At 37.3% G+C, this 19582-nt stretch overlaps 1 pseudogene; it reads left to right on the top strand.

Annotated features, from left to right (window-relative positions):
• Positions 1-6097: 6097 nt before the first annotated feature.
• On the top strand, positions 6098-6303 carry LOC122894785 (annotated as a pseudogene).
• The last annotated feature ends 13279 nt before the right edge of the window (positions 6304-19582 follow it).

Genomic DNA, 19582 nt, shown 5'->3' with positions numbered 1-19582 from the left:
TAACAAATATATTGGACTATAAGGTTTTGGGTTAAATAAACTATGGTGTATTCAGATAGTACTACATTATGTATCAATTACAAAGAAGCATATTCAAGGGCTTATACTGTGATAACAAAAAAAATTGGGATCCAAAACTTCATATTCTGTACAAAAAAAGCTATTAACAACAGTTATTGTCAGGTACTGAAATAAAGGATAATTTATTGTCTTCCTTACAATTTTCTATTTTTATACATTTTTACAGTGACAACACATTACTGTCAATATATTTAGAAGTTTTTCTTGCACTTTAACAATGCTAATATATCACATCAACCTACAACGATCATGTACTATCACATATATTATTATGTTGTTCTGCACATAAATCCAGAAATACGTAGATAAAAATGTTCGTTTCAGCAACTCTGATGTTCAATCTTTCTATGTGTTTAAGTGGTCTTGAGATGAAGGATATATTTTCACTAAGTTTATAATTGCTTGCTCTGGCTAAGTTCCAAGTTTATTTGATGATGCTCCTCTTTCTTTCTTTTTCTCTTTTGTTTCTTAGACAAAATAAAGTTCCAACGCTGCTTATTCCACTCACGTAGGCTGCCACTCTTCCCAATCATTTTAAGTGTACATTTTTGAGGATGGAAAACCAAACACATTTTCATAACTTTACCCTGGAATACCTGGGAAGGTAAAAGTGTTAGGACTGACCAATGTCTGCAATAATTCCCGGCTCAGTTTTGCAGCGTTGTGGGATGATGGTAGGATGATAGAGAAAGGAAGGCCACAGTCAAAACTGTAGCATCCTTTGTGGCATGTTCAAACTCAAAATCCTTGAAAGTTGCATTTACTAAATCCCATCTCTCTTGAATTATCAATAGTAACTTACTGGTCTTTCAACATCATAGACTCATGCTGTGAAATTCTGAAATCCATTATTATATGCACAGTGTTTGGGGGGAAATGAAATCCTGCCTTTGTGATTGTACCATCCACGGCAATTGCAAAGACATGCAGCCTGACAATGCACACATTCTGTGGATCTAGTATTTTATTCCTTTGCAAATGGTACCCCAGATAATAGAATATTCCCTTGTGTCGTCCCTGGCGTATTTTCATTTCTCACTGGCTATTTCATGCCATCCTGAGCATTTAGCAGAACACCAATACCAGAATGTCAGACTAGGTTGTCTTCCTATCACTGAACAAAACTATCTGAGATTTGTTTGGGCTTAGGACAAGAGTGGACAGCTGGGAGGCTTTTTGGAGGAGAAAATGACACATTTCTGAACTGGAATGATAGACTGAGAAGCCTGCTGATCTGTGTTCATTTTTCCTTTCTGGGAAATTAAAAAAAAAAAAAAGAAAAAAGAAAAGAAAAGAAAGAAAGAAAGAACGAACAACTGATAGCCTCAACTAACTAAAAATAAATCCAATGGGCTATTCCCCCACATCAAATTTACAGAGTTATGATAATTCTAATTAACTATAAACATAATGTTAAAAATCCAATTCCTCTATTCAAAAAGCTTGTAGGGGTTGGATATAAAAAACTTTTTGATACAGAAGTACCAAATATATGGTGGTAATATAATTCTTGCACTAGGTTAACTATATACTCTGTTAATAATTTGGGATGACAGAATCCATGAACATCACCGGCAGGCTGGATTTTGCCAGGTGCACAATAGTTTTATTGAACACGTGCTGCCAGTGAAACTTGTCTAGCTTACTCATGACCAGGCGGCTGTGTTTTATGTATATTTATATGCATATACATACACATATACACATACACACACAGTCCAGATCACTCCTTGATTTCCTGCAAACTTTCTGATAACTATCTTACAGATCAAGAAAATTCTCTCTCTCTCTTTCTCTCTCTCTCTGATGTAGTTTAGGTTCCTCTCAAATGGAAACAACCACAGAACTTAGCCTCATTTTACTCTTTTCTAAAGAAGTATTCATAGGCTTTGTCAGGTTCTCTGAATGCATGAATAATCATGCACCATGGATAGGCAACCAGATCAGGAACTGCAGTGGGATTCAAGTGTGAATAGGGACTTCCAAAAGCAGCAGAGGAATTGTATCTGGAACTCTCCTGTGTGATCGTCCCTCTCAGAAAGAGAACCATGGCAGGTGGCTGGGGCATCTTGGGACCCACACAAGAGGTGTGTAAGATGGTCTTCAGCTGGCCAAAATTATTTTTTTCTTCTAATTTTCATCTCTTCCTTTCAAATGTTTATATTTAGGTAAGTCTTATATACATGCATCTACACATTAATATATCTGTGCATGACATAAAAATAAACACATGTTAAGGGTAATGTTTGAAAAAAAAAGTTTACTGATGGGGTCTCAGTAAGAAAAGTTTAGATAATTTTGCCCATGGATTTTCAACTGTTTTAGTTGCCTATTTCAATTAATATTTATTGAATGTTTGTCAATGTCAAGAAATTCATCTCTTAATTTGTAACTACATATTTCATCTCCCTATGTCAAGTTAAGAACAGCATTATGACTGGAATAAGGTAGGGTCCTCATTGTCTTTTCTTAGAAGAAGGACCGCTCATACCTGCTGCGGTAATGACCCATTTCTTCAGGGGGGTGGCTGATGCAATTGAGCACGGCGATGAACAGTAGACTTGTTTCTAACAGGCATGCTAACTGTCTGCTTTAGGGAGACCCAACACTAGGCAACACGCAGATGCCCAAGGAAGTGAGTAAAGAATTTCATTCTAGGGTCTGGATGCTGAGCTCCAGAAAACAAGGTGACATGCATGGAGCTTGGGCTGCTGATCCTGGGGATCCATGTGGGCAACAGGATTTCTTTAAAGGCAAGGCTAGAAAGTCAATGCCTGCTTTGGAAGAAGTGAGGATCTAGAATACTGAGGCAGGGGCTCTGGTCAAAAATGGAAACCCCGGTGGAAAATGGGGCACAGGTTAAACATTAGGGTTTTTACCTTATCCTTCAGTTTTACATGTTGAGGTATGTGGAGAAATTCCTTGTTCCAGGAACCAAGCTAGGTATGGATACAGTGGTGAGGAAAACTGAACATAATCCCTCTTATATCAGAGTCTACCTCTTAGAGGGCAGTCAGGAATAAATAAAATCTGCATGTTGATAAACAGAGAAAGAATGATCTAATTCCATAAAGACATGCAATAAAGGAAACTGGCCTATAACTTTGTGTTGGGAAATGAGTGTTGAGATGTTACCCTACATCATCATTTTAATATCATGGAATTTAAACATAGCGTGACACCAGCCATAGAAAATTGTGACTCTAAGTCACAGTACCACATATTCTGTGATTACCTAATAATCATGGTTTTGCATATGTGTGTGAGAAAGTAGAAATAAAAGTAAGAAAGACCAGAAGAACAATTTAGAAGAACCCAGCACTGATTAATTTATTCAACAAATTAAATATATTTCATCATTGAAAAACAAGATACAGTTCCCCTTCTCAGGAAGCTTACTTTGTAGTGAGATAGACAAGAATCAAATGACACAATAGGATTTTCAGTTGTGAAATGTGCCCTGAAGAACATAAAACCAGGTGATGTTGGTGAGTGGATCTGAAGAGTCAAAGGCTACTTTGAATTGGGTGATTCAGGAGGGTCCTTCTAAGGAAGTCCCATTTGATTTGTGACCCAAGAGATAAGAAGGACCGAGGTGTCAAAGGATTAGGGAAAATATCCTCTGAGTACAACAAAAGCAAATGACTACAACATCTCTAAGATGGGGGTAACCTTAGTTTGAAGACTAGGTACCTAAGAATCTCCATCTCTTCTCAGTACCATTGATATCCCTTACTTCTATTCTTTCTTTCTTGTGTTTGGAGGAATGGCAAAAGGTCAAGGAGGTACTGACATCAAGGTCAACAGCAGTCCAGCCACCAGCCTGAGGTTCCCTCAGTTCCTGGGAACCAGAGGTATGACGGGTGTATGAGTGGAGAACACAACCTAAAGTGGGAGGCCAACTGGTTTTACCTTCAGAGAGTTAGACAGGCCAGCAAACATCGCAGACTGGAAGTCTGGTCAGTAGAGACAATGTCCTGTCTAACATGGACACCACATGTACTTCGATGGGTAGATGTCACAACAAGGCTGTAGAGAAACCATCCTTTCCCACAGAGAACAAATCCAATGAGAGCAGCCTGCCAACCGAAGGGCAGAGTACCTGAAGTGGCTGAAGGGGGATGGGCTGGTGACGGAAGGCGTTCTGATGAATAAGGAGGAAGATCAAGGAAAATTCTGTGTTAGCAGCTTTTGAACCACATGAAATCAGGCTTTCAATTTTTAAAAGCCCCCAATTTATTCCAGCATGTGCTACCTCCACTTGAATAATTCCAAAGGATGCTGCATCCAGCACTACAAGAAATGCTGGGTTTTGATAACATGAAAAAGATTGCTGATTTCCTCAAAGTGCAAAGTTGTGAAACCCCCGGGGTTATATTTATCCCCTTCATATCTCTGCTGACAAGCAACATGAGGCATGTAGAAATAGTTTAGAATGTTCATGTTGAGAAACCATCATCCCTGAGTGCTACACTTCATATGTGCAAGTCAATGGAATCTTGTTTCCCCCCAAATTCCTCTTCCTCTAACCTCTTGTGAATTGCCATTAATATCTGATCTGTTCCTTTTCTTTCTTTTCTTTTTTAAAAATTTTTATTTATTTGATACGCAGAGACCACAAGTAGGCAGGGATGCAGGCAGAGAGATAGGGGAAGAAGGTTCCCCGCTGAGTAGAGAGCTCAATGCGGGGTTCGATCCCAGGACCCTGAGATCATGATCCGATTGAAGGCAAAGGCTTTAACCCACTGAGCCACCCAGGTACCCCAGATCTGTTCCTTTTTTTTTCTCCATTACTTTTGATTCTCCCCTACCAATATTTTTTTAAAAGATTTCGTATATTTATTTGAGATATAAAGAATGAGCACGGGTGAGGGAGAGACAGCATAAGTGAGAGAGCACAAACAGGGGTGCAAGGAAGGGGCAGAAGAAGAGGGAGAAACAGGCTCTCCACTGAGCAGGGAGCCCCACTCGGGGCTCAATCCCAGGACCCTGGGTGATGTCCTGAGTTGAAGGCAGATGCTTAACCAACTGAGTCACCCAGGTTCCCCCAACCCTAACAATGATTTGTAAAGAGAGAAGAGGTCTTTAAATTCTAAATGGCCCTGTTCTGCCTTCAGGTGTGTTTGTGTGCATGTGTGTGCGTGCATGTGTGTGTACACATGTGCATGGAATTTGGCATGAGAGAAGAAAGTTCAAATCTGGGTCCAGACACATAATAAGTATTAGAATTGGGATGACTACTGAGTTTTTCTGTTTTCCAGTTTCCTCTCAAGTAAATAGTGAAAGTAATATTTTTTCCAGAACCTTTTGGTGAGCGTAAAAATTATCTGTTTGAAAGAACTTACATCTGGGTGGCTCAGTCAGTTCAACTTCTGCCTTGGACTCAGGTCATGATCCCAGGGTCCTGGGATTGAACCCCCTGTAGAGCTTTCTGCTCAGTGGGGAGCCTGCTTCTTCCTCTCCCTCTGTCCTTCCCCCATTCCTGCTCACTTTCTCACTCTCTCTCTCAAATAAATAAATAAAATCTTTGAAAATTTTTAAGAAGTAAAGGAGAAGTGAGTTGGGGGAAATCGGAGGTGGAGACAAACCACGAGAGACTGTGGACTCTGAGAAACTGAAGGTTTTGGAGGGGAAGGGGGGGTGGGGTGTTGGGTGAGTCTGGCTTTGGGTATTAAGGAGGGCACGTATTACATGGGGCACTGGGTGTGGTGCATGGACAATGAAATTTGGATCACTGAAAAAAAATTAAATTAAATTAAATTTTAAAAAATGTAAAGGAACTTACATGAATCAAAACTCAACAACAAGGCAAGATATTTTAAGATTTTGGTGATTGTGTTTAATATGATAGTTAGAGATGTATAATCTGAAACTTTACATAAATTTGGGTTTTTATCCTCCCTTTTCCATTTTCCTCAGAATATGAGGTCCACATAGCTGTTGAATTTTGAAGTCTTGCAGTACCAGAAAGCTGGGAAGTTGTTCTCCTTAGATATGTGTTCCCCATTGCTCCCCCATCGCTTCTCGGCCTTTTGGCTAAGATCAAGTGTAGATATGTGTTCCCAGAGCTTTGGATTTTGTAGAAAAATGAGGCTTCCTAACGTAAAATGAATCTGAGATTCCAGGAATATACAAAACTAAGGCAATATATTACTCTTTGACATTCAAAAACTTTTGCTTATTAATTGCACGGTTTTCACACTCAGTCACAATTGTTCTGAAATTAGAAGGTGCAACCATGACAGAGATGGATTCCAGAGGCAGATCTGTTGACCCCCAGGGGCTTGGGACAAAAACTCTTAGCTAGAGAGGGAATAGATCAGCATTCATGTTTAGGCAAAAAAAAAAAAAAAAAAAAAAAAAAAGAAAGAAAGAAAGAAAGAAAAAGAAAAAACCTGTTCCAATGTTTGAAATCTGTCTTTATACCTTCATTGACCCAGTATGAGGAGGTTGTGATACAGGGCTTCAGAAGTTAATTTTAAGTACAAAAGGGCCTCTCTTACTTTAAACCACTCTCTTCTGTTCTTGTTCATACCAACTTCCTGTTGTTAGCCATACAAGTCAGGTAGCTATCTATGTATCTTTGTCTATTTCTATATATCTATACTCCAAACTCTTTCCCTTCAAAAATACATCTGCTACAGACAAACTATATAAATCTAGATCAGCTTGGGGTTAGAGGATGACTCTGGGAGAAAGGTGAATGGTTCCAATTTAATCTGCTTACATTGAATGAGTATACTTAGCCAGGTGCTAAGTCCTAAGGCAGGTAGAACAGGAAATGCAGGAAATATATCTGAACTTTGGGGACATAGTGCAGTGAAAAACTAAGGTATTGGAGTTCTTAGTCACACATTTACCTTGGATTTACCTTGATGGGTTACTCTGTCATGTGGTAGCTCACTAAGTTACTAAGTTACTACATCTCTCTGTATCTTAGTTTATCTTTCAAATAGAAGGATGAGAATACCAATGCTATTGAAGTGTGTGACTCAGAAAGATGGATATCGGTCCCTGTCATCTGGCATGGGTCATAGGACAGAAGATCGTCCAAAAAGAAAATTCTCTTTGGAATTTCCAGAAATCTTAAGGCATGGGCAGGCCAAATCCCTCATAAATTACCATGGGAAGCAGTGGCTGAGTGAAGAATTCAAAGTTCATAGGCATAGCTAGTTGGTTCTCCTGAATATGGCACCAGAAGTGGAATCCTTAGAGAACCTTCCATGGCGATAACGTGAGGATGCCTTTGCTCCTTTTATTCCAGTCTGAGCTCAAGTGCACCAGACTCCTTCTCAAATTTGCAGAAGACCAATATCTTTTTAGTAAGTTCCTTTCCGCTTGAGTTAACCAAGGTAAATTTCTGTTATATGAAATCAGGAATCCTGATTAGTAGTTACACAGCTCGGTTAACTTTATAAGGTGTCATGATTGTTTCCTTTGTCCAATGAGATGTTGAATAACTTGAGTGATCACAGAGATGAAAAGCAGCAGAATAAGACAGTACCAGATAACCAACTCCAAAACCTACGCACTCAAGCAGTATTGTGTCCTTCCCATGGCAGTGTCAGATGCAATTATCTCTGAGTCACATAAAACAAAATGATATATATCTATATTTGGAATCTGGATTTTATTCCAGAATTGTCCACCACTGTATCTCTTGACTTTTTCTAAAGTGAAAGTCAACAGAAGGACTCTTGGTCTTGGGGGGCAGGATGGTGGGTCATATAACAGCACTCACAAATTGAATCATAATTTTTTTTCTTTCCAAGTTTTAGAAAAATTCAGTTATTTGATATACAGCATGATATTAGTTTCAGGTGTAGAATTTAGTGATTCAATACTTCCACACATCTCCTGGTGCTCATCACAACCAGTGGCCTCCCCAGTCCCCATCATCTATTTTTTTTTTAAAGATTTTATTTATTTATTTGACAGAGAGAAATCACAAGTAGGCAGAGAGGCAGGCAGAGAGAGAGAGAGGGAAGCAGGCTCCCTGCTGAGCAGAGAGCCCGATGCGGGACTCGATCCCAGGACCCTGAGATCATGACCTGAGCTGAAGGCAGCGGCTTAACCCACTGAGCCACCCAGGCGCCCCCCCATCATCTATTTAACCCATGACCTATCCACCTCTCCTTTGGTAACCATCAGTTTGTTCTCTAGAGTTAAGAGTCTGTTTCCTGGTTTTCCTTTCTTCTCTTCACCCCTATGTTCATTTGTTTTTTTTTCTTAAATTCCACATATGAGTGAAATCACACGGCATTTGTCTTTCTCTGGCTGACTAATTTCACTTAGGATATCACTCTCTAGCTCCATCCATGTCATTTCAAATGGCAAGACTTTTTATTTTTTATGAATGAGTAATAATCCATTGTATGAAAAAGAATAAAATAAATCCTTTTGATTAGAACCAATAAAAATCACATTTTGGAGTCCTTCTGTAGGTATTCATATGCATTACAGATCTATTTATTAACTCTGAGAGATTATAATTACAATAATTTGACTTCGTAGGAAAAAGAAATATAACATTTTGTGTTGTCTAAGACATTTTAAGAAATACCAAGGTGCTGAATAGTAGTAGTCATCAACAAATAGAAGATCCCTAATGTTCATATGGATGAAACAGACTTAGAGTACAAAGGCCTCAATTCTACTAAGAGGAGTTGCAATAAAATGACCTCTAGGTTAGCTTTCACAACTCATGTCTAATTAATCTACATGAATATCATTGTCTTAATTTCATCCTGGCCTGGCCAACAGCAGTAATTTTCTCCATGGTAGGGAATGCATCTTTAACGTAACAATTAGGTGTTACAGGATTAGGTGGACCAGGAGAAAATCAAGAGGCTCAAGGAAACAAATTGATTCTGAATTTGCATTCTGCAGCGCCTATTAACCTTTATAGAAACAGAGACAGATTCCACTGGTTTTCCTTCATATCATCACTATCTGTATCAATCTCTTGTACATAGTAGGTGATAGTACGTGATCAAAAACTAAAATTAGAATCTGATGAATTAGTTTATAAAGTATTATTCCCCCTTTCTACATTCTGGCTTAACCCATCGACTAAAATTTCTCTTCTTTAGTTCTCTCTCTCTCTCTCTCTCCCTTTTTTTTCTTTTTTCCTTGATGCCTAGGGCATATTGAAATAATCCATTAAAAGTCTTCTCATAAATGAAAGAGAGAGAGAAAGAAAGGATTAAAGTCATGGATAGTACTGTGCATCCTGCTTAGAGTGAGGTATATAATGCATGAAATCACTGAACTTTGTTAATAGTTTGCTATAAATATAATACCTTATATTGCTATATTATCTTATACTTTTAAAAAACTCATTTAATTTTCATAGTCACCCTGATCTTAAAGATGAGGAAATTAAGACATAGCAAGCAAAATGCCTTATCTAGTTAGGAAGTGGCAGGTGTCACACTTCAAATAGAATGCCATCTTCCACTGCATTCCTCTGCCTCGTTAAAGAGAGGAAGGTTAATGGAGGCTTCCCATGAAAAATGCTAAAGAGATGTATTCTAAAGCTGACACTGAACAACTATACCATGCTGAAAAATATTCTGCAGGAGTCAAACAAGGGGAATTAAGCAACATTCTGGAAATAAACATCAATAAGAAGTTTTCTTTCTTGTAGAGGTAGCACTAAAACCATGAACGTCTAAAACTCTTCAGTTTCAGCCTGGAGCAAAGCTTGGCAATTCCATGATGTGTTCCAATCACTAATTCAGTCATTCAATAGATATTTCCCTAAAGGTTCCTCCTGGATGATAAGCATTCTTAGCCATGGAAGTTTGTCATTATAAGGTCACCTCAAGCTTTAGGAGACAGTGGGATGGACAAGGTGGAAAATCAGGGAGATCATGGTGTTACTGAATCTGTTCATAGATTGGATGAAGTATCAAAGTTTAAATTCCTATGATATACTCGGGTCTTTCTCTACAGTGATATCTATACCTTAGCCATAAAAAACACATGTGAAATTTTTAAAAAAAGCAAAATAAAATAAATCAATAAAGTACTGGGAAGTGTTCTAATGGTAGTCATGCTTTTGGGAGCTAGCTCCCCATGGGTATTCAAAGTACTTTTTAATCTCTGGTATTCCACGGTCATACTAAATGCTTAGCACCTTGTGTCTGCTTCACTCATGGTTTGTCCAATAAGCAACTAAAACCACTACAATTCAGCTCTGCAGAAGAAAAATGATGCTGGGCCTTAGAAAATATTGAACACACTCAGGGAGGATCCACGTGGGAGTCTGACGTGGTTCTCTAACCTTGAGGACATTAGGCTTTCATTGACAGATTAGACATTTCACAACTAACATTACTAGGAAGCAGAAGAAAAAGTGCTAGAGGTTTATGTGATAATCAGCCCACTGACAACAGCATTTTTAGATGGCAAGAATTATTTTAGGCAATAACATTGGAATGTGTTTTGTAGACATACTGGTTATGCAGAATAGCTAAACAAGAATATGGTGGTAGCTACTTTCAGATCCTCAGTGACAAAGCAATGTACAGGTCCAGCCTAAGATTTTAAAAAGTCATCATCATTGTCACCAGCCATGTATTCAAAGGTATCTGCTGAGTCTACAATGAGCCAGGAGTGGGCTGTATTCTGGGGCTTTGAATGGAACTGAACAAGAACTACAAGATTTGCTTTCTTCTTCTTGTTAAAAGTTAATGGAGAGCAAAAAGTACAGAGCCAATAACATCCCAAATAAATGCATAATTTACTAACTAATATGTGCCATGAACCAAAAGGAAAGGATGGAAGAAGAGATAAAAATGAAAACTCCCACAGGCTGGGGAGAGAGTTTCTCAGAGGAGGTACCTACCAGAGCTGGGACCTGAAGATGAGTTCAAGTTCTGCAGGGGAAGAAATGTGGAGAGAAACCATCACCACTGGGAACAGCAGAATGAGCAAAAGCTCTGGGTGGAAAAGAACTAGACGACTTGGAGGACTTGAGGGGTCAGGAGATGGGACTAGAAAGAGAGAGGAGGCCAGTGGTGTCTGTTGTTGCAAATATGGGTAGAAATAAGGCACATTGGCCTTTCAGTGGACTTGCCTCACTCACTCATGAATGTACTTAAGAGAGAATTTTTCTAGTGCCAAGCACCTGATAACTATATGAAATAGGGGTTATGTTGTTTACATCAATAATCTTTAAAATAATACTAAGAAGAACAGAACAAACTGGAGGAAAACCATTTTCCTTTTGCCAAGCCTGGGCATGACCCAGGCCCCAAAGCCTCAGAGAGGACTGAACCGCTGAACTTCCAACGCGATGGTCGTTGTGATCTCCAGAGCGGTGGAGCTTCAAACACAGAGGGAGAAACATCACACTTCCGCCCTTCTGTGTGTGACATAATTTTCCATGTACCTCTGTCTCGCTTATAAATATCATAGGCAGCCACCGAGTACTGCCTGGTTGAATGATCCCCTTTACAGGCTTCTTTCTAGGTTTTGAGTAAAGGTTTCCCTTATTAATTTTACCAGCCAGCATTCACTTAGCATTTGCTGTGAGGCAAAATTGACAGGCAGGGTGACACCCGCCTGAGAGAGAGCCATAAATCAGAAATAATTTCCAAAATTGGCTGAGGGGCTGAAGTGTTGAATAGGCAAATACAGGTAAAAATCTCTTTATTAGGGCTGACAGGGACAGCAAATGTCAGAGAAGTGTTTCCTAATGTACCAGGCGAGATTAATTTTGGGGGCCCTTCCTGAGTCGATGTGATGTTGCCTATTCTCTAACAAGTACAACTCGTGGGGCTCCATAGGAGGGGAGTTGCAGGGCTGTTAATTGAAGAAGGCACTAACTTGGCTCTGGAGCGTTCCCCTGCTCTTCAAAAATCACTCTTCTGCTTTAGACTCTTTTTTTTTTTTTTTTTTTTTTTTTTTTGTGGCGGAAAAGAGCTATATGTCATGATCCAGAGAATTCAAGAAGATAATGAAGCCACACAAGGGAGCCAAAAGGAACGAAATAATCCACTGCAATGGGAACAGAAGAAAACTTTGATGAAAAATGGGGATCTGTGATAATAGAATGGCATATGTGTATAATCTCCTCCATTAAAAAAAGAATCCAATTCACATCTTGAGGGAAAACAATAATGCCATATTTTTCTTCTAGTTCGGTTCCATGGAGATTCAGGCATAGGCCCTCTCCAACCCAGCTTCCGAGATCTCCATTATAAGGATAAAATTTGGTCACTTTATAAACTGTACACAGATGCTTGTGCTGTAAATTAAAAAAAAAAAATGCAGTTTTTTTTTTTTCCCCTCCAGATATCTATTTAAAGCTGTTTTCTAAGTTATAGCTGACAACAGCAAGATGAAAAAATAGAAAATAGGATGAAAATTATATGCTGGGCAAAATTATACCCCAGTACATTCTGAAAAGTCTACACAGTAGCAAAATAGTAATCCCATCCTGGAATGTTCTCCTCCTAACAGTTGATAAAACAGATCAGACTAGAGACTTTAAGGCATAGATATCATTAAGAAGACTTATTTTTAGATAATGAAGGAATGAAGATATTTCCTAGCTAGAATCAGGAATATAAATAATACTTTTGAGGGCCAACCCATTGGGCAAGCAAAAATACCCAGATAAGAAAACGCTGAGCAGCTGCTAATATCAGACATCAATTTTCTGAGGACACTGCACTAGGCACTTTGCAATCTCAATCTTCACAAATCCTTCAAAGCGCTTGTTTGCATCAAACTCAGTGCAAGCAAAAGAAGCTCAAAATAATAGTGATTTAGATAAGACAGGGTGGTAATTCTTTGAAACAAAACTCTGTTGAGGTTAGCAGCTCCAGATCGACATTGTGATTCTGCCCCTCAATGTCCCACCAGATAACTAGTCGTCTTTCACCCCATTTTTCTAATCCCCTGAGGGTGTGGTCCTCTCCCTCCTGATCCAAGATGGCGGCTAGAGCTCCAGCTTCTCATGTATGTTCTGAGTGTCAAGATGAGGAACAGATGATGAGGAGAAACAAGGACCTGCCTCAGCTCTTTTTTCCAGAAAGTTTCTGCTAGAAGTTACATGACATTTACATCTTATCATCTGAAGTTAACTGCAAAAGAGTCTGCGAATGGTAGCTTTTATTCTGGGCAGCCATGTGCCAGCTAGAACCAAGATTTGTCTTATTGTCTTGCTGTAGAAGAAGGCAAGAAGGAATAGTGGGAGACAATAACCTCCAGAATAATATCATTTTTCAGGTTTTGTAAGTTTAGAAAACAGAATCTAAGAGAGGTAAAATAATTTTCCCTAAATTAAAAAAAAAAAAAAAGCTAGTAAGCAATTCCAAAGACTGCATTCTTCTCATTTTGCCATAAGGCATAAAAAGAATAAGAACTGATCCAATTAAATTTTTTACACTCTGTCAATTAAATTTAGTCCAATTCAACTAATTCTAAAAGCTCATATCTTGTGCTTACCATAAGTAAGAAACTATTTTAGGTATAGGGCATTGTGCTGGCTAGGAGAGGATTTATGGAACATAAATATGGATGAAAATATAGATATGTTATTTCATTTAATTTTTTTATTTTTTGAAAACATACATAATATATATATATTTATTTTTAAAATTTAATTTAATTTAATTTTTTTTTAGTGTTTCAAGATTCATTGTTTATGCACCACACCCAGTGCTCCATGCAATATGTGTCCTCCTTAATATCCACCACCAGACTCACCCAATGACCCACCACCCTCCCCTCCAAAAGCCTCAGTTTGTTTCTCAGACAAACCATGAGAGACTGTGAACTCTGTTATTCATTTTAGTACATCCATAGATGGTGATGGTGATGGAAACATACAGGCAAATTCAGAGGCAGATGCATTTCACTTGCTTGAGCCTTCAAGGTCCAAGGAGGGAACCCAGCACTGGGTCATTTGGTTTTGTACCATTTGAAAAAGATATTCTAAATATTTATTTATTTATTTATTTATTTATTTTAAAGAGAGAAGGCAAGTGTGGGGATGGAGGCACAGAGGGAGAGGGAGAGAGAGAAAAAAATCTTCAGCAGACTTCCCCCTGAGCACAGAGCCCATACAAGGCTAGACTCCATGACCTTGAGATGACCTAAGCCAAAATCAAGAGTCAGTTGTCCAACCAACTGAGCCACCCAGGAGCCCCTGAAAAAGATATTTTTTAATGTAATGGGTTATGACTTCTTTCCTCTTTGACTTTGATTTGTTTACATTTTCCCTTGGGTTGGGTAAATCACCGGAGTGGCCTGTTACTTGGGGGACTTCCTCAGGGGATGAGTTGGGAATCCAATCAGTCTGGATCTGTGAGAATTTATATATGTATGATTCACTGTCACTTCTACGTGTAGTTAATTTATTGTTATCAATCCTTCTGTAGGAATGGCTTCAGGTAGGCTCTTAACAAATAATCAAAAGTAGTGAATCACATCAATACATTGGGGGAAAATCAATATGAGGTGATCTGACATAAAACATTCACATTGAGAAAGCAACAAACAGTACTTCACCAGAAGGAGTCAAACTAGTTAATGAGTAATGGCAGAGTATTTTACTCCTCAAGAAGAACTAAAATGCCTGAAATTTTGTAGGTCATATGTAAAAATATTTGAGAAAGGTTTCTCTTCAAAAGGTATTGTCATTTGACAGTATTCAAAAATTTTACCTGAAATTACTACTAATAAGAGATCTGAGTTTTAAATATTTCCGGAAACATTCAACAGCTTAAAAACACTAAATGTAACTATCATCCTTTTCCATCTTGAATTATATTAGCACCTTAGTTGAAAATTAGTGTGTTATATAGGCATGGCTCTATTTCTAGACTCTCTATTTTGTTCTACAGGACTATGTTGTCATGATTTTTACTATAGCGTCATAATAATTCTTAAAGTCAAGTAAGAAAATTTGCCAATATTTTTCTTTACTACCAAAATAGCTTCAGCTTTTCATTTTAATATTCATTTTAGAATCAGATTGATAATTTATATTAAAAACAGCCTGCTGGGACTTTGATTCATATCACTTTGAATTTATACTTTAAGTTGAGAGAAACTTGTCATACTAAAAATTTTGAGTCCTCTTAAGTTATCTTAACTGATCTATCTTTAAATTTATTAATTAGTTTTCAGTGTACATGTTTTGTCAAATCTATTTGTAAATGGTTTGGTTTATTTTGACTTTTTGTACGTAGAATCTTAGATTCTTATTTTCTTATTAACTGTAAAATATTAATATTTAATAGAAATGGCATTAACTTTATAATTTATAATTTTATAATTAATTTTTATATTGACATGAAATTCTGCAATATTGCTACATTTCCTCTTTCATTAATTCTAAAATTTAGAGTTTTCTTGGTAGTTTCCTTAGGATTTTTTTTCAATAATTTTGTTTCTTGTAAATAATGGAAACTTTCCACTTTGCTTTCAAATATTTGTTCCATTTCTTCCTTTTATTACAGTGGCTCAAATCTTAAGAACAAATGAAATGAAAGTTTTATAATGGCCTTCCTTACTGATGTTCTGATCTTAGATGAAAATGTTAAATATATCACAATGAAATTTTCTGTAAATATCTCTTAATTAGATAGATACTATTCCAATTCTCTCTGAGTTTTTATCATGAATAACTGATAAATTTTATCAGATTTGTTTTCTGCATTTATTGAGATAATCATATGATTTTCCTTCAGTATGCTAATAATGCTGTGAATTTAAATTAACTTTTAAAAAATATTTAATTTATTTATTTGGCAGAAATCACAAATAGGTGAGAGGTAGGCAGAGAGAGAAGGGGAAGCAGGCTCCCTGATGAGCAGAAAGTCTGATATGGGGCTTGATCCAGGACCCTGAGATCATGCCTGAGCTGAAGGCAGAGGCTTAACCCACTGAGTCAACCAGACACACCTAAATTAACTTTTTTTTTTAATATTTATTTTTTAATTTGACAGACAAGTAGGCAGAGAAGTAGGCAGAGAGAGAGGAGGAAGCAGGCTCCCTGCTGAGCAGATAGCCTGATGCGGGGCTCGATCCCAGGACCCCGGAATCATGACCTGAGCCAAAGGCAGAGGCTTTAACCCACTGAGCCACCCAGGTGACCCCTAAATTAACTTTTGAAAGTTGTACTAACCTTACGTTCTTGGGACAAACCATGTTTGGGCAATATATATATATGTATATATATACATATATGTGTATTTATATACATATATGTGTATATATATATACATATATATATATTATTATTTCTTAGTAATTTGGAGTCATTCTCATGCTGAACTCGTAAACCAAAGTAGTATATCTTTCCTCTTTCTAATTTTATGAAAGATATTGTGTGACACTGATATTAATTCTTCCTTAAATGTTTGGAAGTCATCATTATTGAAGGCATCTTGGCCTGGAAAGATTCTTTTCATCTATTTCTTTGTGTTTTTTAGGGGGGTGGGATAAGAATCTTTAAAATTTTTATATTTAACATTTTGATACAGAGTTCTATAAACTGAATGCTTGTGTTGCCCAAAATTTGTATGTTGAAGTTCTGATTCCCACTGGGCAGTTCGGAAATGATGCCTCTTAAAAGTCATTTAAGGTTAAATAAGGTTATAAGGATGGGCCCCCTATCTGATAGTATTAGTGCCCTATTAAGAGACACCAGAGTGGCAAGAAAAGACCATGTGATGTCATAGCAGGAAGACAGTCATTTTGTCAGTTTTGTCTAGGCTTTTGAACTTATTGGAAAAAGGTTGTTCAGAATATCAGATTATTATCCTTTAATTTCTATAGAATCGATAATGATGCCCCTTTTTTCTTTCTCTATACTGGTAATTTGTACTGCCTTTCTTTTCTTTCTTTCTTTCTTTCTTTCTTTCTTTCTTTCTTTCTTTTTCTTTCTTTTCTTTTTTTTTTCTATTTATCAAGTGCATTCACTTTTCTAAAGCTCTTTATCACTTTGAAGATTTTCTTTATTGCTCATCTATTTTTTATGCCCTTGATTTCTGCTTTGATCTTTTTCTTTCTCTACTTCTACTTTCTTGGGATTTACTTTATTCTTCTCTTACTAGTTTCTTAAAGTGGAAATTTAGATTATAGACTGTTTTTTAACCTTTCCTCTTTTCCCGTTTAAACATCTAAATATATAAACTTCCCTTAAGAGCAATTTTAGCTGTATTGCACACATTTTGATATGTTGTACTTTCATTATCATTCAGTTAGAATAATTTCTAATTTCCCTTCTGATATTTTATTTGACCCTGTATTATTTAGAAGTCTGTTGGTTAACTTTGGTATGTTTTAGGCTTTCCTATCTATTTTATTGTTCTGGCTTTTAATGTAATTTCACTGATATCAGAGCAAATAGTTTATAAGGTTTCAACATTTTTTTTAAGGTTTCAACTTTTTAAAAATTTATTGAAATGGGTGTATCTTGAACTGTCTCTTGTATAACTGAAAAAAAAATGTGTGTTTACAATTCTTGTATAATGATCTATGCCCATTAGGTCAAGTTTTTGATGATGTTATTCAAATCTCCTATATTTATAAATTTTTGTCTTTCATTGTTCTATTAATTCTGTTCTATTAATTCATCATTCTATTAATTCCTGATAGAGAGGAAAGGAGAGAAGAAAAGGAAGGAAGGAAGGAAACCAGAGAGATGAAGAAAGGGAAGGAAGGAAAAGAAGGAAAGAAAGAAAGAAAGAGAGAAAGAGAGAGAGAGGAAGGAAGGAAAGGAAGGAGGAAAGAAGGAAGGAGGAGAAAAATCTTCAAATATGACTCTAGATTTATCTAATTCTCCCTTTAGATCTATCACTTTTTGCTTACCTTATTTTGAAACTCTGTGATTGGATGAATATACATTTAGGATTGTTTTATCTCTGTGATGAATTGATCTTTTTTTTTTCATTATGAAGTGGCCCACTTTATTTCTGGCAATAATATTCCTTATTTTCAAGTCTAATATGTTTGATATTAATATAGCTATGCAAACTATCTCTTACTTACTTTTCCCAGGGCATATTTTCCCCCATTCTTTTACTTTCAACTTATCTGTGAGTTTATATTTAAAGCATGCTCTTATAAAGAGCATATCCAAAGTTTTTATTTTCTATCATTTGGAAATGTCTAATATTTTTCATGTAATTTGTTCCAGCCACATACATATAATGTGCTTATTTCTATGTCTGAGTTTACGCTTTACCTTCTGCTTCTGGTTTCCTGCTTGTTCTCTCTATTTTGCAGTTGTTTCCTTGTTTCATTTTTCTTGTCCTCTTTTTGGACTAATATAGAAATTTTCAATATTCAGGACATCTGGGTGGGCCCATCAGTTGAGCCTCTGACTTCGGCTCAGGTCATGATCCCATGGTCCCAGGATTGAGTCCCACATTGGGCTCCCTGATAAGGGGGAGCCTGCTTCTCCATCTCCCTCTCCCTCTCCCTGTGTGCTCTTGCTCTCTCCAGCTCTTATTGTCTATCAAGTGAATAAATAAAATCTTTAAAAATAAAAAACAACAAAAAAGAAATTTCCAATATTCCATTCTCTCTTTTCTATGGGCTTCTTCTTTTTTTTAAAAAATAATTTATTTATTTTTTTGACAGAGAGAGATCACAAGTAGGCAGAGAGGCAGGCAGAGAGAGAGAGGAGGAAGCAGGCTCCCTGCTGAGCAGAGAGCCTGATGTGGGACTCGATCCCAGGACCCTGAGATCATGACAGCTGAAGGCAGCGGCTTAACCCACTGAGCCACCCAGGCGCCCTGGGCTTCTTTTTTTTTAAGAGAGAGAGAGAAATCACACATGAGTGGTGGGGGAGGGGCTGAGGAAAAGGATAGAGAGAATCTCAGGAAGGCTCCACATCATGCATAGTTAAATGTGGAAGGTCATGACCTGAGCTGAAATCAAGAGTTGGATGCTTAACCAACTGAACCACACAGTTGCCGCTCTCTATTGAGTTCTTGTGTTACCTCTTTGTATTGTTATTTTTGAGGTTATTTTATACATTGTGTTTATATATTATTATTTTAGAGATTATAGTTTACCTTCTTAACTTATCCCAATCAATCTTGAATTAGCTTTATATAATTTCTGTGTGTAATGAAATAACCTTATACCAGCACAATTTCATTTATACTTAATCTTGTCTCATGTGATATCTTCATATTTTATATACTATAAACTCCGTAATACATTGTCCTGTTTTTTTTTTTCCCCTTTACTTAGTCTTTTATAGAATGTTCAGCTTTTAAAGAATTTAAGAAATAGTCTGTATCCTTACCATTTCACCAAGGCTCAGAAGACTGCAAAGTGCCTGATGTTGGAACTCAGGGAGATGGCAGGAAGCTGAGATCCTGACAGCTGGGAGTCTGTGATATCTTCATGCCTCCACTCCCAGCCTCTGCTCAATCATCTCCATTTCCTTGGAAGCAGCTTGACTGAGAGGATACTCTGCATTTGGGGCTTCTCCAGATGCAGTCTGAAATGGCAGCCTGTAGAG

Source organism: Neovison vison, chromosome 13 (genome assembly GCF_020171115.1).
Source record: "Neovison vison isolate M4711 chromosome 13, ASM_NN_V1, whole genome shotgun sequence".
NCBI lineage: Eukaryota > Metazoa > Chordata > Mammalia > Carnivora > Mustelidae > Neogale > Neogale vison.
The sequence above is the reverse complement of the archived record's forward strand: the minus strand, read 5'-3'. Positions and strand labels throughout refer to the sequence as shown.